This window comes from Delphinus delphis, chromosome 7 (genome assembly GCF_949987515.2).
Source record: "Delphinus delphis chromosome 7, mDelDel1.2, whole genome shotgun sequence".
Lineage (NCBI taxonomy): Eukaryota > Metazoa > Chordata > Mammalia > Artiodactyla > Delphinidae > Delphinus > Delphinus delphis.
This window is the reverse complement of record NC_082689.1, coordinates 58,139,952-58,164,486: the sequence shown is the minus strand read 5'-3', so window position 1 is coordinate 58,164,486 and position 24,535 is coordinate 58,139,952. Positions and strand designations below refer to the sequence as shown.

Below are 24,535 nucleotides of genomic sequence, written 5' to 3'. Positions count from 1 at the left end.
GCTGGATTCCATGAAATAAGTAATTTAATGACCATCTGAAGGTTTGTTTTTTAGGGTACAGAAGTTCTGAATAGGGAAGCGGGAGGTTCTGAGAATTTCATTTTCATAATAATGGCTTGCTGCTGGTTCCTCTAATAACATGTGGCTACCAGCTACGCCCTGGCTCTTACATCCAAAGCCGGAGCAATTTCTCCACATTGCAAAGAGTTAAAGACGGTTTAAGGAAAGAGAACCAGTTAGGTATTTTAGAATGGCTATGAAAGATTTTTCAGGGGGAGAAAAAAAAGGCACTAACCTGTGTTGTTTTAATCCGCTGAAATGACCCAGGTTCTCAAGTTCCCCCTCTGTCTTCTGGCCAGCTTCCTGTAAGTGTGGCATGTGACATTATACTTCCTTACTGCACCTTCTCTGACTCGTTCAAGGAGCCGTCAGAGGCATGTGATAAGACCATCTCCCTGCCTGCTTCACGCTGGGGTAATCCTGTGTCTGAAGAAATGCTGTGTCCTCGCAGGGGTCCCCAGCTGGCTTCAGGCATCCCTAGGGCTCAGGTAAAGAGGAGAGAAGCAAAGGGGGTGGGGGGCCGGGGACAGTAGTATCCGGGCTCCTGGCTCTTCTGACTCCACAAGGAGGGAGGGGGAGAAAGGGAGAGACAGAGACTCTTGGGCCCCAGGCTGCCCATCTTGGGGTAGGGGCGTCTGAGCTCACTGGGGCTTAGGCGCTGTCCTATCACCAGGACAGGCAGGCCTTGGTGCTACTGCCCTGGGAACTGCTGAGGAAGGGCGGCCGTGGTGCTGCACCCAGGGTGTCCCCAGGACGCTCTCTGGAGGGCACCAGCCCGGAGGAGCACACCCAGGGCCTGGCTCGTGGTTCTGCACCCTGCAGCGACAGGGGCCACTCACCCTGAGTTTCCGGGGACAGTCTCAAGTTCACATCCCGTCTAGCTAGTCCTGCTGACGGACTGTGTGCCCTAATTCTGGGCTCAGCAAACAAAGCCCCAGTACTCCCTGCCTCCCAGGGCTAAATAACTGGCACATACCTCCCCCCTGCTGGTCTCCAAAATATGCCAGCCTTTTGGTTTCCCCTGAAAGGGCTGACTTTGTCTTCCTGTGGGATGGTGGGGGGGTCCTGGCGGCCCGTGAGCCCTGGCCACGGGGGACCCTGATGCTGGCCTGGCAAGAGCACCTGGGAGAGGCCTGGAGCGGGGAGGCCTGGAGAAGAGCTGAGGCAGGACCAAGCGAGAAGTCCAGGGCTGCCATTCTAGCTTACTTGTCCCTGTGGTCAGTACCCGCCTCTTTCCTTTTATAATTCCTCTAGCTCTCTGGAGGTCCAACACACTGGAATTTGTGGATGTAGGAAGTGGTATGTGGGAGTAAAACGATGTCCTGGACAGAGGGGAATATTCTGCAGTTTGTGCAACTTGACTCAGTGCAGAAACCCCAACGTTGCCTCTATTTGGCTACGCTGGCACAATTCTTTTTTTAAAAAATGCTTTTAAAGGCATTTTTTAGTTGTTTTTTAGGAAGGTAACCGTAGACAAGCTCACTGTTCCAAGTCTTGAAAATATTACCCTATAATTCCCTCAAAGAATTTTTCCATGTGAGTTTCTACCGAGTAAGGGAACGAACCCCGGGAGTCAGAACCCTGGAGAACACTAAAACCCTGAAGTCTCACCACATAATTACATTTCTGGCTTTGAAAACATGCATAACTGTTTTTACCATTTTGACAGTTGATGGCTGGTTTTCTGATTGAACTGTACAGTTAGATTAGCCAGTTGAGTGAGTCAAGATGGCTGAAAGCACGGCATTCGCTTTAAAATAGGAATAATGGTAGAACTTTGCCATCTTGGAAAAACAGAATACTCCATCGATGATAAATAATAATGAGTCCATTTAAATTTATTCAGAAGTGTCACATTCTGGGCTCAGCTGCCAGTTCCATTTTTTTCAGCTAAGCAGTTACATATGTTCTGCTGCAGCCATGCTCTGTGTGGAATTTTTAAAGGTCTCAACAAAATGCCTTATAACTTCCTTTTAAACTCTAGAATCTGGCCTCCTGTGCATGAATTTTTTTTGTCTTTCTGTTTAGGCATTAAAAGAATTTTAATAGACTTTATCTTTTAGAACAGTTGTAATTATAGAAAAATCAAGAAGATAGTAAGGTTCCCACACATTCTGTATCCAATCTCCCCACTATTAAAATCTTACATTTAATATGATAGATAAATAATTAAGAAACCCAATATTGACACATTATCATCAACTAAAGGCCATAGGTTATTTAGATTTCCTTAATTTTTTCCCCCAATGTCCTTCATCTGTTCCAGGATCCCATCCAGGACACCATATTACGTTTAGTCATCAAGTCTCCTTAGACTCCTCTTCCTCTTGGCTGTGACAGTTTCTTAGACTTTCCCTGGTTTTGATGACCTTGACAGTTCTGAGTACTGGTTAGGTATTTTGTAGAATGTCCCACAATGGGGATCTTTCTCATGATACTGGGGTGATGGGCTGTTTGGAGGAAGACCACAGAGGTAAACTGCCATTTTAATCACATCAGATCAAGCACATATACTATCAACATAATTTAATACTATTGACGTTGGCCTTGATCACCCGAGGTGGTGTTTGTCAGGTTTCTCCACTGGAAGGTTGCTCCTTACCCGCTTCCATACCATACACTTTGGAAGGAAAAGCTTGAGGGTGGAGTATCTATATAAATTATTTCGAATTCTTCTTCACGGAAGATTTATCTCTTCTCCCCATTCAACAATGTTTTCAACCGTTTATTTACATCAGTATGGCCTCATAGGTATTCATTTTATACTTTGGGTTCTAATTCAACACTATTTTACTAATTGTGTTGCTCAAATTGTTCTACCTTTGACTGGTGAGACCTCTTTCAGTTGGCTCCTGTGCTCCTTTGACATTCTCCCACCAATATTTTGTGTCTTGGTTTTTGTTTTTGAGCATTTCATTATTTTCTGGCACTAAAATATGTTCCACGCTTATCACGTATAGTACCGCCCCAACGGTCCATGGCTTATTTTGTCTTGACAAGAGAATAAAAGAAAATAAATCTATGGGCCTGAGAAAACTTAAATTTGCCTTCAGTTGTCATTAGTTCTGCCCCATGTATTAGTGAACATTTTAAAAGTTGTTTTTATAAAATTAGTCCTATCCTCTACCAGCAAGAAAACACCAAAACATCAACTGTGTGAAATTCTGCATTTCCTTAATTCCAAGATGCATGTTTGTGTTGATAGTGCTTTTTGCCTTCATATTCTAACATTTCTGGAACCAAAGTATACATTTAATACCATGTCCTTGCCCCCGCCTCCTCACCTGTCATAAAGTTGATGGTACACCTTACAGCTGATGGTGTCTTGGGAATGGAGGAAGTAGAGTAGACGATTAATTCTTGTTTGGACCGTAGACGTCATTTAACTACTTTCACTGATATTTTTCCCCCACTGAACAAATATTTTGACTAAAGTGGTTTGATGTGTAGCATCTGCAGATTTTTACCTACTCCCAGCCACATTCTAACTTTACCTCAAACCACATATGCTCATCAAGCATTAAATTCTCTTCAATTTTTTATGGGTTTACTATCTGATTCCTTTTATGTTTACCAGGTCACTTTTTCAAGATCTCAGAATCCATCATCATGCCTGAGGAGCCTAATGCCGACACTAAATGGTTGCAAGAATGATGTCTCACTCTTACACATGAGGACTAAAAGTGCTTACTGGTCAGAAGCAGATCAGGAAGGACTCCTTGGTCCCCCCCTTTCCTACCTGGGGAAGCCATCTGACTACATAATGGCAAAACTGGTCATTTCTTTCTCTGTGGCCAGGAACTCATGAACTGCCGCTGCTTTGGGAGTGTCATGCTTTATAGATTTTTCTCTTTTAATGGACAGAGACTTGTTTATCTAATCACCACGGACATATTTCAAGACAGTCACAGATAAAATGCCCAGTCTTTTCACCCAGGCAGATAGAACTTGGGTACTCTAAACATCATTACGTGTCCTACTCCTGTGTAAAATATACTAACATACTGACCGTGCCCTAACCATCTCACCAGCATCCAGAAGAGATTGCAAGAGATGCCACACTGACTTTTTTTGGCAGCCCTTACCACATGCACGGAGTTGTCCCTTGGTATCTGCAGGGGATTGGTACCAGGACCGCCCCCCACAACACACACACACCAAAATCCACGGATGCTCAAGTCCCTTACAGTCAGCCCTGTGTATCCGAGGTTCCACTTCGGTGGATACAGAGGGCCCAGTGTACTTTAATTCTCACGGCAATCCTTTGAGGTGGGTACTGTGATCCCCACTTCACAGATAAGTAGCCACGTCAGAGGAGCTAAATAACCACCCAGAGGCCCTTGATAAGTTTGAAGCCAGAGACTCAGAGCCTAATGCTTCTCTTTGCTATAGATGGTTTACCATCTATAACTCACAAACGGGCACTTTATTGAATACAGTCTTGTTCTCTAATTATTTTTTGCACATTCTTTTCACCTTAGCCAAACCTAAGTGACAGTGAGGACAGGGACAGTGTCTTTTAGCCCATTAACTCAGCTTTCCAGTCTCATTCCAGCAGCTTTCCTGTTAACTCTGAACTTTTGCCTAACTGCCAATCAAATTTTTCTTATTGGAAAAAATTCACAATTTTTCTCATAAAGGTAAATAATTTAACATCATAATTTCCCTCCCCCTACTTTGTTGTTTAATTTTGTTTTTCATTTATTAGCTTCTTAAATTCTAAGCTTATTTTCTTTTCAGTCCTTTAAATAAAAGCCTTAACTTTTTATCTAACTATATTTTTAGTACAATCCCCATAATTCAGTGCACTGTATTTTCATTGTTAATTTTAAAATAGTCTATAGTTGCAGTAGTGATTTCCTTTTTGATCCAAGAATTATTTAAAAGGACCATATCTTAGTTTCCAAGTGCTTGGATGGAGGTAGGGGCAGGAGCCATCTTGTGTAACTTTCAATGCTATGTTATTGTTATATGTCTACTTTTTGGTTAGTTTAAGTTTCTTTGTGGTGTAGTATTTCATCAATTTTTGAAAATGATCCATGGTCTTTTAAAAAAACTGTGTATACTTCCTATTTGTTGAGTTAGGTTAATAATAATAACTATGTAATTCAAATCTTCTGTTCCTACTTAATTTTATTTACTTGATAAAATTCTGAAAGTATTTTGTTAAAGTCTCCCACTATGATTATGGAAAAGTTTATTTATGCTTTAAATTTTTTAATTTATTTTTATTTGCATTATTTTGCTTGTATTTTTAACAAATTTTAATTTAATTCAGTGCTAAATGTTCAGTACATAAAGTTTCATTGTTATTGAATCTTGTTTGATTTATATCTATTCTTTTATGTCTCGTTCAATATTTCTTTTTACATTGAATCCCACACTTTTTAGAATTAATATTACTATCCCTATTTTTGTTTTGTTAGTTAGACTTCACCAACCTATCCCTTTATTTTCTGCCTTTCTGTGTGATTTTGGTATACAAAGATTCCTAAAGACAGCATTTAGCTGGATTATCTTTTTAATCAATCTGAGAGTCACTGATTTTAACACAGGAATTTAACCTAGTCACATTTATTGTTATATGTTTATCTTATGCTTGCTATTTTATCATATGGTTTTCTTCTTACTTTTTTTCCCTCTTTTCTTGACCTTTGCTGATAGACTATGGTTTCTATTATTGTAGCACCCCTAGCTCTGTGTGTGTGTTTTAATATCTAATGGTTTAGAAATCCTACCTATATTTTTTTCTAACGATCAAATACATGTGACCTTTCTTGGTGAACATCAGATAACTGCATAGTAGGACCCTGTTAATTGGTAAGGTCAGTCCATTGCTTTGGGAAATTTAATGGTAGATTCATGTCAGTAGCAATAATAGATTTTGTGTATATATGGGAATGACACTAAATAGGTATTAGAAACCCTTCTAAAAGAGTATGTGACCAGATCTCCATTCACTTCCCTTCTCCCTTCCTACAACAAGGACTGGCTACTACAGCTTTCACAAATCTTGTGGATGAGTGTGGGGTAGAGGGGCAGTCAAGAACCTAGTGGTTGGGATACAGCCAGGAACATCTTAAGGAATGCTTCTGCAAATTCTGGACTCTGAGATATACATGCACTTTGGAGATCTGTAGAAGTATCTGTAGAAGGGAGGCTGTCAGGGTGAGTTTCCTGCTACTTCACTTCCAGTCTCTAGAAGTCATCATCAGCTGAGAAATCTAATCTAGAATTAGCTAAGAGTGCAACAGTAAGACCACAAGAATGTAAACATACCCTCTAAAGAGGTGAAGAATCCAAATGAGAAAATAAATGTTGCTAGACCTGCTTAGGAGGCTAGAATTCTGAGTTTCTTAATGTCTAGTTAAGAAAGCTCAGTAATCAACAAGAATCCACCTTTTTTTTTCCCCTAAAAATGAGGTGGTTTCCACTTTTTTAAAACTTTGATATAGGTGCAGGGGTGATGGAGAAAATTCTGGCCATAAATACCTATGTATGTGTATTCTTTGTATGTGTTTCTATAAGTGCATGTGTTTGAATAAAGGTTAACATTAAAATTCCATATTTAATTTTTCATGGAGAATCCCAGTGGGAGGGAGGGAAGAAGGATAAAGGTGAAGCAACTGTTTGAAGACCTGCCATTAACTCTCAATTTACTGGACTGAGATCCTGGTTTGGATCACAAAGAAGAAGTGATTAAATACCTTAAAAGAGTGTTTCTGTTCTAACATATTTTAAAAATTAATTTAGCCACATAAAATTTTATGAAGTAAATCCTTTTTTAAGCATTCTCATAATACAAAAGGGGAGACTAAGGGATTCCAAGAGTTGAAGGGATTTGTTCAAACAAGTAAATAAGTAATAGAACTGGGATTTAAACCCAAAGCTTCTGACTACAAGTCCAGTGTCATTTCCAACATATACCAAAACTTCTGTTTCAGAGAAAGCTAAACCCATGCACACCACATGCATGTTTTGCAGAGAGAAATTGCAGCAAGGCACACCCTTGGCAGTCAGTGCTTCACCATGTAGGTCAAACAGTCCAGCCGGACCCCAGAGCAATTGTTTCTACACTGACCCTCAGGGGTTTTGGGAGCATTATGTCATGCCAAAGGCTCTCCTCATTAGCAGTCATGCAAAAAGACACCATGCACCACATTTCTGAGCACTTGGAACAGCTAAAAAGAAGATGAAAAGTCAAGAAAGTTCTCTTGATGATGCACCGCACTCTGGTACATTTGACTATGCCATTGTAATGTAATCTAAGCCAGAATCATCAAGCACTCTGGCCAGCTGTCTTTAAAGCCAGAGCCCTACCTGACAGAGTCATTCTTTGGCATACTACGGGACCTGAGGCCAACAACCAAACTGGCTGTTTCCAATTTCACACAGCTTAATTCCAAATAACTAGGCCCCTCACTCATCTTTGCTGTTGATCAAAACATTGAAAGCATATGGCAAATTCCCTTGTTCAAAAAAAGACTGGCTAGGGGCACACAGAAAGCCTTGACATTCACCCAGCATGAGTTTTAAGAAGGCTCATAAACACAGAACTCCAGAGGTTGCAGACAGTATTGAGAACCAAGACCCTCTCACATATTTCTTGCTCCTTTCTTTCAGGCTGAATAGAGAAAAGAAGAATATAAGGCAATCTTACAATTCAGAAGTGAACCAAGGTTACTGGGAGAGATCATGAGTGGGTATTGCGCAGATCTGTAGCCCTGATTCAGGATTTGTGTTTTTCTCACACGTATACATAACATGGGACCAAGAGAACAGCTAACTAATTGCCTGTTTTCACAATCTTCCTACTCAGATGCATCCCTCCCTTCCACATTGAAGAGCACATAGAATACGGTAGAATGAGTAAACAAGCCCATGTCGTTCCTAAAAGGAAGGATTCTGGAATCAAACTACCTGGGTTCAAATCCCAGATCCATCACTTACTAATTGCAGTGAATTACTTTATTCTTTAGGTCCCAGTTTACTCATCTGTAACATGCAGATAACCTTCTGAGTATTGAGTGTGACGCTGCATTCAAAGAGCTTAGCCAGTGCAGTGCATAAACGGTGGCTCCTGTTACTGTTAGTAGGTGGAAATTTTATTAGGAAATTCTACATTAGAATTTCTTACAAGAAATGCAATCAGGGACTTCCCTGGTGGCATAGCGGTTAAGAATCCACCTGCCAGTGCAGGGGACACGGGTTCGAGCCCTGATCCGGGAAGATCCCACATGCCACGGAGCAACTAAGCCCGCGTGCCACAACTACTGAAGCCTGCACGCCTAGAGCCCGTGCTCCACAGCAAGAGAAGCCACCGCGATGAGAAGCCCACGCACTGCAACGAAGAGTAGCCCCTGCTCGCGGCAACTAGAGAAAGCCCGCACGCGGCAACGAAGCCCCAGTGCAGCCAAAAATAAATAAATAAACAAATAAATAAATTTATTAAAAAAGAAAAAGAAATGCAATCAGAGTGAGGCAATGGGCTTTACTTCTGAGGGTGCTGGGTAAACAGGAAATAAAAAATATTCAGAAATCAGAGGCAGTGGAGCTACAGGTCCTCCAGTCATTCTAGAGAGGCACAGTCCATCCAGGAAGTAGAACAGGAAATCCATCTGCATACTCTAACTTTGGAAGTGGTGTAGCATTTATGCTTCTAAATTTGGAAGAGATGGATGTATTTGTGTCTGATCAAAAAATTAGGAGGAAAATGGTTTGTGAATTATATCTCCATTAATTTTTTTTGAATGATGAAGGGTTGCATAGCCAGTGAAAAACTATGTGGATGAGTTAGAGAGGTTTAGCAGTGGCCATGAGTGTAGGGAGAGGAACAGATGGCTACACAGAATTTTGGAGAAATTGTTTATGTGGTGCAAACTGTAACAGCTTTAAGCCATGCCTTTTAGAAAACCTTAGATGAAAGAGATACATTACTCTTCAAGGCTTTCTGGCTTTCTGATGTTTTCTTTGAATGAGACTCCAAGCAGGATCTGGACCATGTGGGGCCTCTAGATTTATTCAGGTTACAATTAGAGTATGGGTCACATCCAGCTGAGCAACATCAAACCCAACCACATGTGTTTATCACGTATTTTCTGGATTATGATTTGGATTTTGAAGTGGCTGTAGACAGGCTGAATTACACGATTCTATAAATGAGATAAACTTTCAAAAGATAAACATCTCTCAAGATTTTATTAATTACTCACAGTCATTCTGAATGAGTAACAATATATTTTATATATGATTACCTATTATTTTCTTTGCCTAGAAATAAAGTTGGTGCTCTGAGAGGTACCTAAAATAAAACAAGGTGCTATGTGCTAAATTACTGTTGCACATCTCTCAATGATATACTTACTGTACTAAAAGCAACATAGCAGCTACTAACTTCCAAGGACAAACGTACACACAAAAATGATCAAACATCTCTGCATCTAATAACATAAGTGTACTTATTTAAATATGTTTCCTGAACATTTTACATAAACTGCATTTTAACCTCAGGGGCACTGTGGATCATTAATAACACTGTTGGAAGTATAGGCAGAATAGGAGTTAATGGAATATTATGATGAACTGTTTTAATAAATTATACTTCCCTTTTTACTGGAAAATGAACACCATGAACTGTAATATTCATCAAAATACGTTGACGTTTTTAGTAACTAGACTTCATAAGTGTAAAGCCTTCTTAAACAATAAGGAATATGCAGGGGGAAGATAAGCTGTAACAAGTAGTGTCCTACTAAGTGTACAACGAAATGTATAAATTCAGGTTAAAAATAATTCATTTAGCTTGATTAAAGACAAGGATTTAGGGTTACAAAAACAAAAACAAATAAAGCAAAGCAACACCAACACAACCCTGGGTTGTCATTAATGATAAACTGTCTTGCAATCCAATTTGCTATCCAAATTGTAAAGAAAAAAAATCTAGGAACCCACGACCAAACTGTGCTAACGGTGCACAGACACATCTTAGGATTATGTTTCTCATTTGTGCAGTTGCAATAACAGGCATATTTTACTTACAGAAATCCAACTCTTTATGCTTGAAGGAAAAAGAGAGAAAAAACAATATACACAGTGACAGCCATTTCACTCACCATTCTGTGCAATGAGTGCGCCCCGAGTCTCCTGAGATGAGGGATGTGAATCTGTGGTTGTCACGGGCATGCCACACTGGGTATAATGCCCATCTTCAAAAACACATATTTTTCACATGCCAGGGCTCATAAATGGCAACCAGCCAGTTCATGTCAACCAAGGAGACAGTGATCAAGAGTAATTCCGAATAGAGTAAATTGCTACCTTAGCCACAACTGTAAACGTCACTGAACTGCACTGGACCAGATACTTCTTTATCTCAACGTGGTTCCCCATCCTGACAACGGCAGCTCAGAAGCTCTGCTGCTGCAGTGACTCCAAGGCTCGGTTATAAACCACCGTTCCTTCTGGACAGTCCCTCCCTCACGTTCTCCTTATGCCAAGCTGATGAAGGAAAGATTTGAGACGGATTTTAAAAAACCAACAACAACCTTTTACTGTTGTCCTGTACCTGTGATAGTTTCATGTCTCTCGAAAGGAGACAGGAAGTTTGGAACATTACTGGCCCTTTTAAAGGAAAAGAGGAGGCATACCCAGAGGTGAGTGACTGTCCTAACACACGACAATGTGCTAATGACATGCTCCCCACCGCAGTCTGCTTTATCAGCCCTTACAAAAAGTCTGGAACAGTATGTAGCAAAACAAAGAAATTACTTTCCATCTCTCAGTACATCTCTGAAGTAAAGAGTGAAACTTAAGGCAATAAGCACCTCAAGAGAGAGGTGTTCTGTCTCCTGTGATGCCAATCTTGGCCTCGGTCGAAGGTCAGCCCCTTCCTCCCTCCCTCCCTTCCTTTCTTCCTTCTTCCTCTCAACCCTCTCAGTAGAGTCTCACCCCCTCACTCCACTGGACCAGTCATCCCCTAGACCACTCCTTACCAGCCCATCTGGAGGTTAGGGGAAAGAAAGGGGCTTGGCACCTTGCAGGTGTTTACTGAATGAATGAACGATCACTGCCTCCCCAAAACAAAGAACAGAGGAATTCCTCATTCTCACATCCACAGTCCAGTTTACCAGTTTTATAAACGGTCCACTCTGTGTATGCACAAAGTATAAAAGCTTGAAAATGAAAAATGCTGATTCCAATTCTAAGTTAACCTGCCTAGTAATTTATAGATCTTAAGGTGAAACTGGATATAAAATTCCCTTTGTCCCTCCTTCTACAGTCTCCTGTACTAGTGTTTCTTGGACCTTCTACTTTCACTGAATCATAATACCATCTCGACTGCTCTCCTTAGCAGTCAAAAAAAAAAATTAAAATCTCCTAGCTTTTCGGTTTTCTTTCTAGGATTAAACATAAATAGTACACCTCCTGACAGTATTTTTAACAGAGTGGTGTCCAAACAAGATAGAAAGTCTTTGACAAATAGAAAGCAATCAATCTATCTTCAGTCATACCTGTGCTAGTGATCTTTGTTCTGGTTCAAGGTGCCCATGGGCTCTCTTCAGAAGGATGGGCAGTGAGAAATGGCCAGGCAGGTGCCTGCCATGAGGACTCACGTGTGGTGGCCACACAAGCACACTTGAGACCAGCACTATGGTGAACTTAACGTGTCTAGAGACAGCCTGGTTTACTGGCATTGCATTGTGCTGTGAATGTGCTACCCCTGATCTAGGAATATGCGTTTTGACCCACAAGGAGCTGGCTTTCTCTGTTGCTGGCTGGGTTGAAAAGGCAGCGATTAGAAAAAATAAAGATTTCTCCACACAGCCTCTCAGAAGGGATCTGCCCTGTGACCTGCCATACCCTGATTTTCAAAATTCAGACTGAATTCAGACTTTTCATAAAAAGACCACTAAACTAATTCCAAGTGTAAGTACTAAGACTGTTACTCCAGTTCAGCTGCTTCTGAAGCACATGCTACCTCAGGCCCTAATAGCCTAATTCTCCTGTATATGCTCAGATTGCTTTGTAAATGCTCTTAATAGCACGAACTATTAGCGTTATCCATTAACCTAAAATAATTATGACATTAAGTGTTTATATGTATTAACAATGTTTTTCTTTAAAAAAAAACCAAAAAACAAACCCTAAGTGCTTTTTAATGCATTGCCTAATTCATCATCATTGAAGAAAGCTGTTATTTCTACTTTAGAGGTGGTGACACGGACTTACTGCTAAATGAAAAACAATAACATACTCCTCTGAGCAAGCTCTAAAATTGCAGAAGAGCTTGGTTTGTCACCTATTACTGGGTCTCAGTTCAATACATATCTATTAACTGATTAGCTCACTCTCCCATGTTTATCTTGTATGGAAAAAACCTAGCAATAATATGGTACATTTTGATGGGACCAGGTGGTTCTTACAGTCAAGATCTTATAAACACAATGATGTGATACTGTAACTACCCCAGCTATACAGCCAGCCCACCATGGTGGGTGAGTGCTCTCGTTATCTACTGCTGTGTAACAAATGAGCCCAAAACTCAGCTTTGTAAAACCACCATTTCATTATCCTCATGGATTCTGTGAGTCAGGAATTTAGAAGGGTCATGATGAAGACAACTCGTCTCTGTTCCATATTATCTGTGGTCTTAGCTGGGATCATTGATAACTTGGGGGCGAGAAGGCTAGGGCTGGAGAATCCACTTCCTTGATGGTTTCTTCATTTATGTCTGACGCAAGGCTGGGAAGGCTAAAGGATGGGCTCACCAAGACTGTCCACCACAGCACTTACATCTAGTTAGACTTCTTACTTGGTGGCTCAAGTCTCTGTGTTCCCAGTGAACACGGCAGAAGTACGGCCTTTTATGACCTAGCCTTGAAAGTCACATGGGGCCACTTCTGTCTTACTCTCTTAGTAAAAGAAGTACAGTCCCCTTCCCCCACCAGAGTCAAAGGAAGGGGACATAGACCCACCTCTCAACGGGAGAAGTGTCAACATATTTGCAGCCATGATTTCAAATACCTAGAGTGAGCCTTCAGTTTCCCGTTGTCTGGTGCACCAATATTTGGAACTTGAACTTTTATTGATCAGCATTTGTGTTTTCAGAATATCAACCATAAATGCCTGCAATTATATTTCTGGATAATCAGATTCTGAATTGCCATGGAGGCAATAAAATGCCTACATGGATCTTAGGAAAATATTAATTTGGAACAACAGGAAAATATTAATTTGGAAGAACAACAAAGTATACAACTGGCAGATTTGTTGGCCTGTTTTGCCTTTAATTTTATCAAAATTATTCTGTTGGGAAAAAAAATTTTTCCCCTATTTCCACTAAGGCTATAGAGCAATCAGATGCCCCAAGCTAAATTAAAACACCTAAGGAAACTTAGGGGAAACCAATTTAACTTTATAGAACTAACTATTCAGTTTGAGGTGGCAAATTCAAACTTCTATCAGAGCTGGGCAAGTAGAGAAGTAAAAGCCAATGGAAATACTGCGGACTGGGGTTAACTGGAGCACATGTGTCCTTTGCCTTAAGGTATCTGAATTTGATTTTTAAAAGATACTGCATTTTCCAGAAATGGCTCTTAGACCACAGCTTACGATCTTTGATTGAGATTACATGGTGGATATTTCTTAGGTTTACAGTTTTTGTTCTCGTTCTATTGGTCTATTTTGCACTCCTCTGAGACCAGAAAATAAACCCTCAATATATAATTATGTAGTTAATAAACATGTGTTGAGCATTTACTATGTTCCAGACACTGAGCTAAGCTACTGACATTTGTTCCTTATTTAATGCTCAACAGTCCTTTGGGGTATTACTGAACCCATTTTACAAATAAGGAAATGGTGCTTCAAGGAGGTTAATTAACCTGACAAAGGTGATAAAGCTCCTGAGTGGTACACAGTGGTTCACACCCAGACAGGTCTGACCCCGATACTTGTGCTCTTAGCCACTGCATGTTATAATATGGTGCTTTTGATGAATGCGGCTCCCCTAAACCACAGGTGAGTGGTGTCCAAGAAGGGAGCAACCCTTGGTCAACACTTCTTTGGTTATAACCCATCCAGTTACTCTAATTTTGGGATAGAAATGGAAGTTTACCTGAGGCACTGAATATGCAGAGACAGTTCCTCCTACACAGAATACTGGAAGTTTAAGACTGTATAAGGTCACTGTACTCCAACACCCAGACCACGTCTCTCTGGACACGAGGAAAGAGAGCTGGAGTCTCAGCCTTCTAGAAGATGGGCAGTACCTCCACCATTGATCACCTGATAGAATCCCATCCACTAGCAAGGCACAACTCACGTATTTATCAAAGGAGCACAAGACACGGGATCATGGAAATTGGTGTTTCTGTGCTCAACACCCTCTCTCGGCAGACCATCACATGATTTTCCTTTTAAAAAATCTATTTTGAAAAATCCCCTTTAAAAAAAGAAATCCTCCTCTATTTCCTTGAAAAGTCAAATAGAGTTCTCATACATCAAACATATGACAGAGGCAGTTTTTAATCATTTAAATTATTTATCCTTCATTGTTTAATGCTTTATACCACTCCTCAATGCATAATTTATTATACCATTTACGTTTATTAAAAATTGATCACAGGGACATGCTCTCTCCCCATCTTCTCAGGCTACAGATATTTTTCTGTCAGATCGCTTGAGAATAGACAATAATTTTTTAAAAATTGACTTTAACGGTTTGTATGCATGTCCCTTTCTTAGGGTTCCTTTTCTTCCACAAAAGGACTAGAGGTTACCTTAGTGTATTAACTGCTCATTTCCCTTTTTCATATATTACAAGAAAGCTTATCTGAAGGCCCACTGAGGCTTTCAGGAAAAAGGCTTATTTTACTTTTCTAACTTTTAGAATGTGGATGTGAAAAGGAGGCATGAAAGAACAAGATTCTAGAGTCTTCCATGACAGAGGTCATAGCTGTGGGGCTGCCTCTTTCTCTTTGCTTTTTCTATTCTGTTCAGTATTTCCTCCTCAGATGATTCATTTTCCTTGCCTTAACTGGCATGTTTTTTTTTTCTCTTCTCCTTTTCCCAATTTTGTCCTAAATCCCCTCACCTTTGCACTTCTCAACCCTGTGACCTGAGTTGCTCTCTGTAAGCTGCCAACCTCAAATCCTATAACTCTCCATCACCAGTGTTTCCAACCCACTGCCCTCAAAGTGAAAGGTTCAAGAAGGTGCCATCCTTGGACACTCCTGCCTCAGACCTGGCCATTCTACTCTTCCCCGTGGAAGGAAAGGAGAGAAGCAGAAAGCAACACAGTGGGTGAGAGAGGTGGGGGAGGGAAGCAGAAGAAGCAGGTTCTAATAAGGTTCTCACAACATGTTAGTCTGAAAAAGGTTTGCAGTGGACTAAAACCCAAAGGAATCAAACTTGGTACATTCCAGTTGGCTCTCCTTGCTACTTCCAGCCCACCTCGATGGGATCCAACCCTGCCTCTCTTCCAGGGCTCCCTACTGGAGCAGATGAGACTATCACTGGCCGCCCAAGCCAAAAACCTGAAGGTAACCCTCGCCTCTTCCCTCTCATTCACTCCTATAACCAATCAACCAATGACCAAGACTTGCAGATTCTACTTCCTAGTATCTCTGGACTCGTCCCCTGAGCCATCCACCACTCTCCCCTGCCTGGCCCCAGAACAGTTTCTTGGGGTCTCCAGGCCCAGGTCCTTCCATTCTCAGCATGATGTAGCTATGATCTCTCTGAAAGGCAAATCTGCTTAAAATTCTCTTCCTATCACAACTGAAATCAAGTCTAGTCCAAACTTGGCTTACCAGGCTCTCAGTAAGTGAGGAGGCTCCTGCTTAGTTCTTGGGCCTTTTGTTTGAACCCGAGGTGTGACTCCTCCCCTCCCCCCACCGAACATTCCCACCCAGCTCTACCCTCCACACTCCACTCGCTAGCCACACAAAACTTCTTAAGCTCCACGGAAGAGCCATATTTTCTCTTGTCTCTTGGCCAGGGAGCATGCTGTTCTTTTCCCAGCAGCCCTCTCAGCCATCTCCACAGGATGCCTCCTCTGTCTTTCCATGAAGTCCAGGTGTGCTCCCAGGGCCCCTAGCATTCCTCCCATCCCAGCACTCAGCGCTGGCATGGTAATTTTCTGATTCCTCATTTCCTGTGCTCCCCAGAGACTAATAAACTCCATAAGGGCAGGGACAAGGCTTTGCTTCTTCACCATTGTATGCTCACTGCCTGGTGCATGACATGCACTTGGTAAGTGTCATGTGATTGAAGAATGACTGTGGGGTAGTCTGTTCCACTGCTGGCCTCCAATGAAGCATGCCTCCTGGTATTCACACCTTGCGTAGTCCCCTCCCCTTGAACTGGGCTGTACCTGTGACTTGATTTAAAAAAAAGAAAGTGAAGAACCTGCTAGTTCTGGGCCTGAGCCTTAAGAAGGCCTGGCAGCTTCTGCTTTTCTGATTCTAACTACCATGTAAAAAGTCCAGCAATCCTGCTGAAGAGACCATATGGAAAGACCACTTGGAGAGGCCACTTGGAAAGTGAAAGGTCCTGACATTTCCTGGAGAAAAAGAGAAGCCCAGCTCAGTCCTGCCGCAGCTAACCTGCCATCTGAATGCAGCCCCAGACTGACCACAGGCAAGAATGGCAGAAGACTTGCCCAGCCGAGCCCAGCCCAGATTGCAGAATTGTAAGCAATTAAATGATTGTGTTTTTAAGCCACTAAGTTTTGGGGTGGTTTGTTACATACCAACATAACTATAATAAATTCAATATATAAATAAAATGGAATACAAAAATCACAGAATAACTTCTATGCAAAGACAAGTCGAAGTTTCTAAAAGGCAGATCTAAGAAAAGAGCAACAGCATTAAAAGGATATGGAGGAACTCATACCACCAGCTTCCATTTAAAATACATCACAATTTTCCTCTGTCGTTTTCTTCGGTTTTAAGATATTTTCCAATGAAAAGATTTCCCTACTTTTTTTTTTTAAAGGATTCCTGGTCTGACATTAAAAATTAAGGAGTCCAACCAAGGATGCAATGTGAACATTAAGACACTAATGGAAACTAGCAGGCGACCAGCCCAGCCTGCTGTTCCACTTCCTCTTACTTACCAGTAGGGTAGATCCAAAGCTGTGGATGAGGGCATGGGGGCTGCTGTGTTCAGGGCAGACTGGAACATTGTAGGGGCTCCTGGCTTAGCTGGACTGAGCATCAGATGCTCAGTTCAGTGTGAAAATCAGCCAAAGAACAAAACGGCCAATTTTGACTAGAAACTAAAATGATCATTACAAGTAAAACAGACAGCCACCCATGACTTTAGCCCAGGCATCCAATCACTTACACAAACACATACACACACATACTATACTGATGTCCCATGGAGACAGCTGAGGCACTATTACATAATCCAGGATATGGCTAGATTCTTTTTAAAGACCCACGTAGATAGGCAGAATGAAGAGAAAGTGCTAAATTTACAGCGGTTTGGTGGAACTTTGGATTGATGCTTCTCATAATTACTTCTCTTTCAGAAAGAAAAAGGATCATCGTAAAAGAAATAGGGTCTAAGCTAAGTATCTGTCTTTCACAAAAACCAAAAAACAGAATGTCAGAAATATTTTCTAACAGTTCATACTGGACTAATGCTTTGACATTTCTGAATGATCTACAGAAGGTAAAATTATCAATGTATTTTTGAGAATATATCATGTCTTCTATTTTATTATTATTTTTGGCTGTGTTGGGTCTTCATTGCTGCGTGTGGGCTTTCTCTAGTTGTGGCAAGCAGGGGCTACTCTTCGTTGCGGTGTGTGGGCTTCTCACTGTGGTGGCTTCTCTTGTTGCGGAGCACAGGCTCTAGGCACACGGGCTTCAGTAGTTGTGGCTCATGGGCTCTAGAGCGCAGGCTCGGTAGTTGTGGCGCATGGGCTTAGTTGCTCCGCCGCCTATGGGATCTTCCCAGATCAGGGCTCGAACCTGTGTCCCCTGCACTGGCAGGCGGATTCTTAACCACTGCGCCACCAGGGAAGTCCTATCATGTCTTTTAAAACTATCTCCAATTAATAAACCTTATCTGGTGGAGACTGAAGAAGTAGATTTAAGAAAAATCTGGCAGCACGTATGCTGCGTGTTTTGAAAGAGAAGGATCAGTTCCCAGTGTGTGCAAAGCTCCGGACTCTAAGCAAGAGTAACAGAACCTTAAGCATAAACATACACCTTCAGCATTTATTACATGTCCTGTCAGTTGGTGAGACTGGGCATTTAAACGCTGCTGAGGGAGAGCAAAATCTAGACGTAAAAAATGGGAACTATTTCCCGCTCTTTTTTTTTCTCCTAGATAGGGGGGCTCTGTGAATAGATGCCACTTAGCTGCTCCCTGCAACCCAGCAACCTCAGAGAATGGAAAGCTTGTTCTCTAAATTTTCCTCTTTTGGGGGGTAACTTCTGGTGGAGGCACAGACTTGTGCTTTGACTGTGGGGAGAGGACAGGATACGCAGGCCGTGACAATAAGCCCAGCGCCCCATTTTTACCCTCGAGGGAAGAGAAAAGGCTGGCAGAACAACAACAGCGTTTCTCAAGAGACGGGACCTGGGAGATTGTCATGGGGAAGCCGGTCATCTCAGATACAAGGAAATGAAGGGGTACCACGCTTTGTGGTAGGGATGGGAACTCATTTTCCTTATGTGCCAGTTGCTAGGCTAGGCCTTTTCACATGATTTTACTTAGTATGTATTTAATGTGTTTATTGGGTGGGTGGATGAATGACGAAGGCAGCCAAGTCCTATCCAGAAAGGCCACAGGAGTCTGTGAATGGTACAGGTAGGACTGGGATTCCACAGAGCAAGGTGGAAAAACAGGGTGGAGAGGTTTATAACTGAGCCTTGGGGATTAGGGGAGGGAGGCGGGAAGGAGGGAGTCAAACCTCCTAGCAAAGACCGTGTCCATGCAGCTGACACAAGCCCCCAGATGTTTGACCAGGTAACCGAGAATCACGGTGAAGCTTATTAAATGCAACAAATTCATGCACAGTGAAACGGTACCTAATCCCACAAGCACTCTATACCCTAGAAAAGGGCAAAACAGCGTGAGGCACCTTGGAAAAGTGCAGGGTTGTTCAAGCCATGCTCTGTGCGGGTTGCGGGGACCCCCTCACAGAGCACCACGGAAGGCACGTACACTCGACTTTACCCAGAAAAGCTTCCCTTCTGCTTGAAAAAAATGAGTTCTCTGCTAAAAGACTCAAACAAAGTGAGAACTACTGGTGCAGCACAGAAACTCTTAGAAAAGGATCCTGCAGACGTGAATGTGAGTTGCAGCCCTACCACTAACCAGCTGCGCGCCCTCAGACCAGCCAGTTCGTCTCCTTGAGCCTCTGTTTCAATATCCGGACAACAAAGACGACACCTATCTTACATGGCCATTTTGAGGATCTAATGTGACGAATTATGTGAAAACACTTCGAAATTATTTCAGAGGTACAGCGTTTAGGGAACATAAAAGGCTTTCTTTCTTTTTTTAAAATAAAGAAATTGCTCAGTAAGTCAACAGGCACTTTCCTTGGACGTCATTTTCTATCTCCTGTGTTTGTATCGACAAAATCCATGGCTGTCTCGGAGGAAAAGCATTATTTAAAGATAATTAGTGCTCAGCACAGTTTCACTGACACCCCCAGAGTAGACAAGATAAGGGGATCTTACTCTCAAAATCTACCTCTGGGGTTTGGCAAATAAGCTGGTAGAAGAGCTGCTAAACTGACAGAAAATGGGTTAAAACCTTCAAGTTCCATGTTCATGGCTTCAAAGTGAGAGCTTAGACCTTTGCTTGTGTTGGGAAGGCTGACGTGGGATCAGAGATTTAGAACTAGAAGGGACTCCCGGGTGATCAACCTCTATTTTACAGACAAGAAAACAGTGAGCACGGATGGGAGGTGACTCATCCAAGTTCACAGTGGCAACTGTGGGACTTGACCTTACATCCAGCACTTTTCCACTGCAAGAAGTCTGACTAATGGCAGACTCCTGAAACCTGATGTCCCATCAATAACGTATCTGTGTAAAGTTAGCTCAACTTCCCGATAATCCACTTGAACAGAATGCTCAGAAGGCATGCCAAGTGGTGGTATTTCTGCTGTGGCCTGGGGGTAGGGAGAACCACTTCCTGGTTCGCCCAGGACAGTCCACATTTATGCCTGTTGTCCCAGCATAATTATTAATTGTGCTCCCTCGCCTCTCACAAGTATCTGGATTTGGATGGAGAATTACAAAGCACTCTTTGTGCTTTTCTGGGAGAAAGAAAGGGACTCAGGGTAGAACTGCTCCCTGAGAGCTTGGTGTGGTGGTTTGGAACCGAGAGAGATGTGATAGTTGTCTTCAAATGCTGACAGGTCTGTCTTATGTTAATAAAATTAGACCATCTGTGGCTACAAGGATTAGAGTATGGACCACAACGTGGAAACCACAGGAGTGGAATTCTTCAGTATGAAGAATTGTACTCTAGGGCTTCCCTGGTGGCGCAGTGGTTGAGAGTCCGCCTGCCGATGCAGGGGACACGGGTTCGTGCCCCGGTCCGGGAAGATCCCACATGCCGCGGAGCGGCTGGGCCCGTGAGCCATGGCCGCTGGGCCTACGTGTCCAGAGCCTGTGCTCCGCAACGGGAGAGGCCACAACGGTGAGAGGTCCCCGTACCGCAAAAAATAATAAATTTTAAAAAATGAATAAGAATTGTACTCTAAAGGGTCTCCAGAGCCAACCTGCCTGGGTTCAAATCCTGGTTCTGCCATTTACTAGCTCTGTGACCTTAAGCAGGGTGTGCTTTAGTTTCTCCATCGGTAAAATAAGAATTCCATGGGGAGTGCTCCGTAATCGCTTGCTCCTATTACTATTCCTGAGTGTTACTTGGCAGGTGGTGGATGTGCCCAGAGTGGGGTTTTCACAGGTGGACGAGGAAAGGGCTGTTGGGCTCCTCCTGGAGAGGACAGTCAGCACTGGCTTGACTGAGGTTGGAGATGCCGCCCTAACTCGGTGAACTCAACGGGTCTGCTGACGGCTTGAGGCTGAGCGTGTCAGCAGGGGGCATCTGGTGTCCCCAGTGAGGGCAGCACTCTGGGCTGAGCACTCTGGAAGAGGACCTCGTTCAGGACTGTCAGGCGGCTGGGAAGGAACAGCCATCCCCACTGCACGTGGCAGTGGAATGTAGTGGTTTAGAACATGGGGCTATCAGACCATCTGCTCTGAATCCTGGCTCAACCACATGCTAGCTGGGGACTCTGGAAAAGTTACTTAACCTCTCTGTGCCTCAGTGTCCTCCACTGTAGAATGGGCATGACAACAGTGCCAGTCTCAGAGGAGTGAGTGTGATACAAGTACAGCCCAGCACAGAGGAGTCTGTCCAAGGGCTCACAGCCCAGTAAGCACCTCGCTCTCTACTCTGCCCAGCGCTCAGTCCAGCTCGGGGAAGACTGACTCACCCACCCTCTGAATCCCCAGGCACGGTTGGTCAGTTGGTGCTGGGGCTGCAGAAGTGACGGGCCTGAACACGGGCAGCGGGCATGGGAGGGCCAGAGCCGGGCCAGGGCGCAGTGGGCAGAGCTGAGGGCACCCTAACCAACAAGCAGGGGTGAGTCAGAGTGTGAGGCCACGAGCTCAGAGCTGGGTGGAGATGGGATGGAGGCAAGAGTGATTTTCTTGAAACACAGCAGGCGGCATCACTCCATGGGCTAAAACCCTATTAGATTACAGTATGGTCCTTGCAGAGTACCTGGCCAGGCCTGCACCTCTGACTTCGTCCCCACCCCTCTCCTCACAGCCCTCCTTCTTTCCCTGGGACCTGTCCAGCTTGTTCTCACCTCAGGGCCTTTGCATTTGCCATTCCCTCTGCCTGATGCACACTTCTCCCCAGATCTTCACGTCTGGCTCCTTGTCATTCATATCTCAACTCTCATAAACTTCCCTTAACAGCTGTACCTCAAGTAGCATCCCTACCATTCCATCCCATCATCCTGTCAGCCTTGTTTCATAGCCCTTATCACTACTAATCTACCTAAGTAATTAACTAAGCGTTAATTATTGAAGCATTCATTAATTTGTCTGAGTTACTTGTTTGCTGTTTCTCCCTCCTAGAACATACATTCCACAGAGATAGGGAGCCTGCCTTCTGCAAGCTTCAACAGTGAGCACTGAGCAAATGTTTGCTGAGTGAAGAGATGAAGCAAAAACAGGCTGCAGGGCTTCCCTGGTGGCGCAGTGGTTGAGAGTCTGCCTGCCGATGCAGGGGACACAGGTTCGTGCCCCGGTCCGGGAAGATCCCACACTGGGCCCGTGAGCCATGGCCACTGAGCCTGCGCGTCCGGAACCTGTGCTCCGCAACGGGAGAGGCCACAACAGTGAGAGGCCCGTGTACCACAAAAAAAAAAAAAAACAGGCTGCAGAGTAGTAAGGAGGTTTGTGGTTGACCGACCTGGAGAGGTGGGTTCAACTGTATTGCTCAGTGGGAGCCTGGGGTCTGGGTGGGTGTGTCTGTGGCTGTGTTAGAGACAAGAGGTTGCCTGGGAAGGGGAAGGAATCCCTGGAGGGAACGGACAGATGAACTGAATGGTCTTCACCTTCTCAGCAGAGCAGGGAGTGGCATCACTCTGGCTGGCACAGGTACCTAACCTGGCCCCGAGTTAATACTGCACATGTGTGTGGCAGGAACAGGCCTGCACTCAGTAACTCTTCTCCTGGAGTGTGGTTTCAGGCCCTCAGCACCCAGCAGACAAGAGGCAGGTCGGTTGACGTTTCCTGAATAGGGCTGAGGAGAATCGAGCACAGAGTCCTGCAGAGACGGAGCTTCAAATAAACATTCCTGATGATGGTTCTACAGAGCGGCAAAGTTTAGCTGCTTTAAAACAAGCAAGAATCCCATGGGGGAAAATCTATGTGTGGAATCACCACCCTATTCACAGCCAAGCAGAGCTAATCTGAGCGTCCTGAAACAGGGCAGCCAGGCATGTGAGGTTCCCGCAAGTGTTTCTATCTTCACGTCATGTTTGATTTCTGGCCCTCCAGAGCAGCAATCCCAGATGAAGCAAACCAGAGCCGTAAACATGCTCTCTGAAGGGAAAAAGACGGCTGCTTTGACCAGAAGGCTCTAAGCTGGAGACCCAGCAAGAGCAACAAAAAAGAATGTGGTTCCCGCTAAGAGTCTTTCGGCATTCATCAGCCTACTGTCTTGATTTTGAGAGTTTTTTCCAGAAAGTTATCTGGAGGTGGTACCCTGGATTGTTATGAGAACATCCATGCAACGGTTTTAACAAGCATTGGTAAACGTTTACAGAGCTCTAATTACTCGAATTTCATACCTAGGAAGAATATCACTGCTTTACAGATTAAATTTTAACGTTGGTGGGGGATTAGGCAGTAGAGAAGTTAGAGACAAAATGAAAGGGGAACAAAAAGCACTTCTCTATAAACATGTCCTTTTCAGTAACCTTCTTTCCCAGGAATTAAGGTCAAGGGTGAGAGAGAGGAGGAGGAAATAAGGGTCTTAGGAACATCTATGGGGACCAGGACCACAGATGAGACTTTTTGAATAAGGTCGTGTCCTAGAAAAAGTCACTCTCCTGACCTAAATTCAGGAGCAAATGCCCCGTGCCTCCGGTTTACAGGTGAAAGAGCTACCATTCAACCACTACCAAAACCCCTGAAGAGTTCAGAAGAGCAAGGTAAGTAAAGGGTTGGGCAGAAAAGGAACTAATCAAACATTTTCCCCTTCAAAGCACTTGGCTAATGTTTGCCAATTCAACTTCACAGAGAACCTTGAAAGCAGCCATTAATAGTCCTTATTAACAGACTGGAGAGAAAGATTACCATAAATGTGGGAACAAAACTCTGGAATTTGCACTCCTCCCCAGCCTCCGGCCATAAGCTTCCAGAGGGGAAAGGCAGAGGCCTTCGGCTTCAGGGGAGAAGCAGTGAGCTCAACCCTCATTTAGTTTTGATTTTATCTGTGGAATGCCCCAAACCCACTGGCACACCCCTGAGATAGCACGGATAGGCAAATTGCATGGGGGATTCAAGATGTGAAAGTGTACGTAGGTAAGAGAACGCACACAAGGTTTTTTTCTCTTTTTCCACTTTCCACTGCCGAGCTCCTCTGTTTTGGTTGAGCTCAGCGGCACAAGTGCCTTGGATAATCTAGAAATTGCTTCCATATGTGGGCACAGGAAAGAATGTACTCATTGGCTGCCTGAGAAGGAAGCTCTGGCAGCCTCTCTCCTGCCAGAAAACGTGTCTCGGGCTGCAGAGAGCCACAGGGTGTTTGAGCTGAGGGAGATCTGGGGAAGCATCTCCAAATCCCCCCTCCCCCTCAATTTACCCATGAGGACTCTTGAGGCCCAATGTCACACAGACAGGGACAGAGCTGGAGCTAGAAGCTGGGGCGCCGGGGCTGCCTTTCTTCTTTTTAATGCTCTTTTGCATTTAGA

General features: G+C 43.5%; 1 protein-coding gene across 2 annotated transcripts in view; it reads right to left on the bottom strand.

The window, feature by feature from the left end:
• The window catches only part of WIPF1 (WAS/WASL interacting protein family member 1), a 114,917-nt gene that overhangs the window by 70,983 nt on the left and 19,399 nt on the right, over positions 1-24,535 (bottom strand). The window contains exon 1 of one of the 2 annotated variants that reach the window (XM_060016560.1): positions 296-328. The exons of the other annotated variant lie outside the window; for it this stretch is intronic. The gene's annotated coding sequence lies outside the window, so the exon portion shown is untranslated. Of the gene's footprint in view, positions 1-295; positions 329-24,535 lie in introns of those variants that run through there. 2 annotated transcript variants of the gene reach the window in all.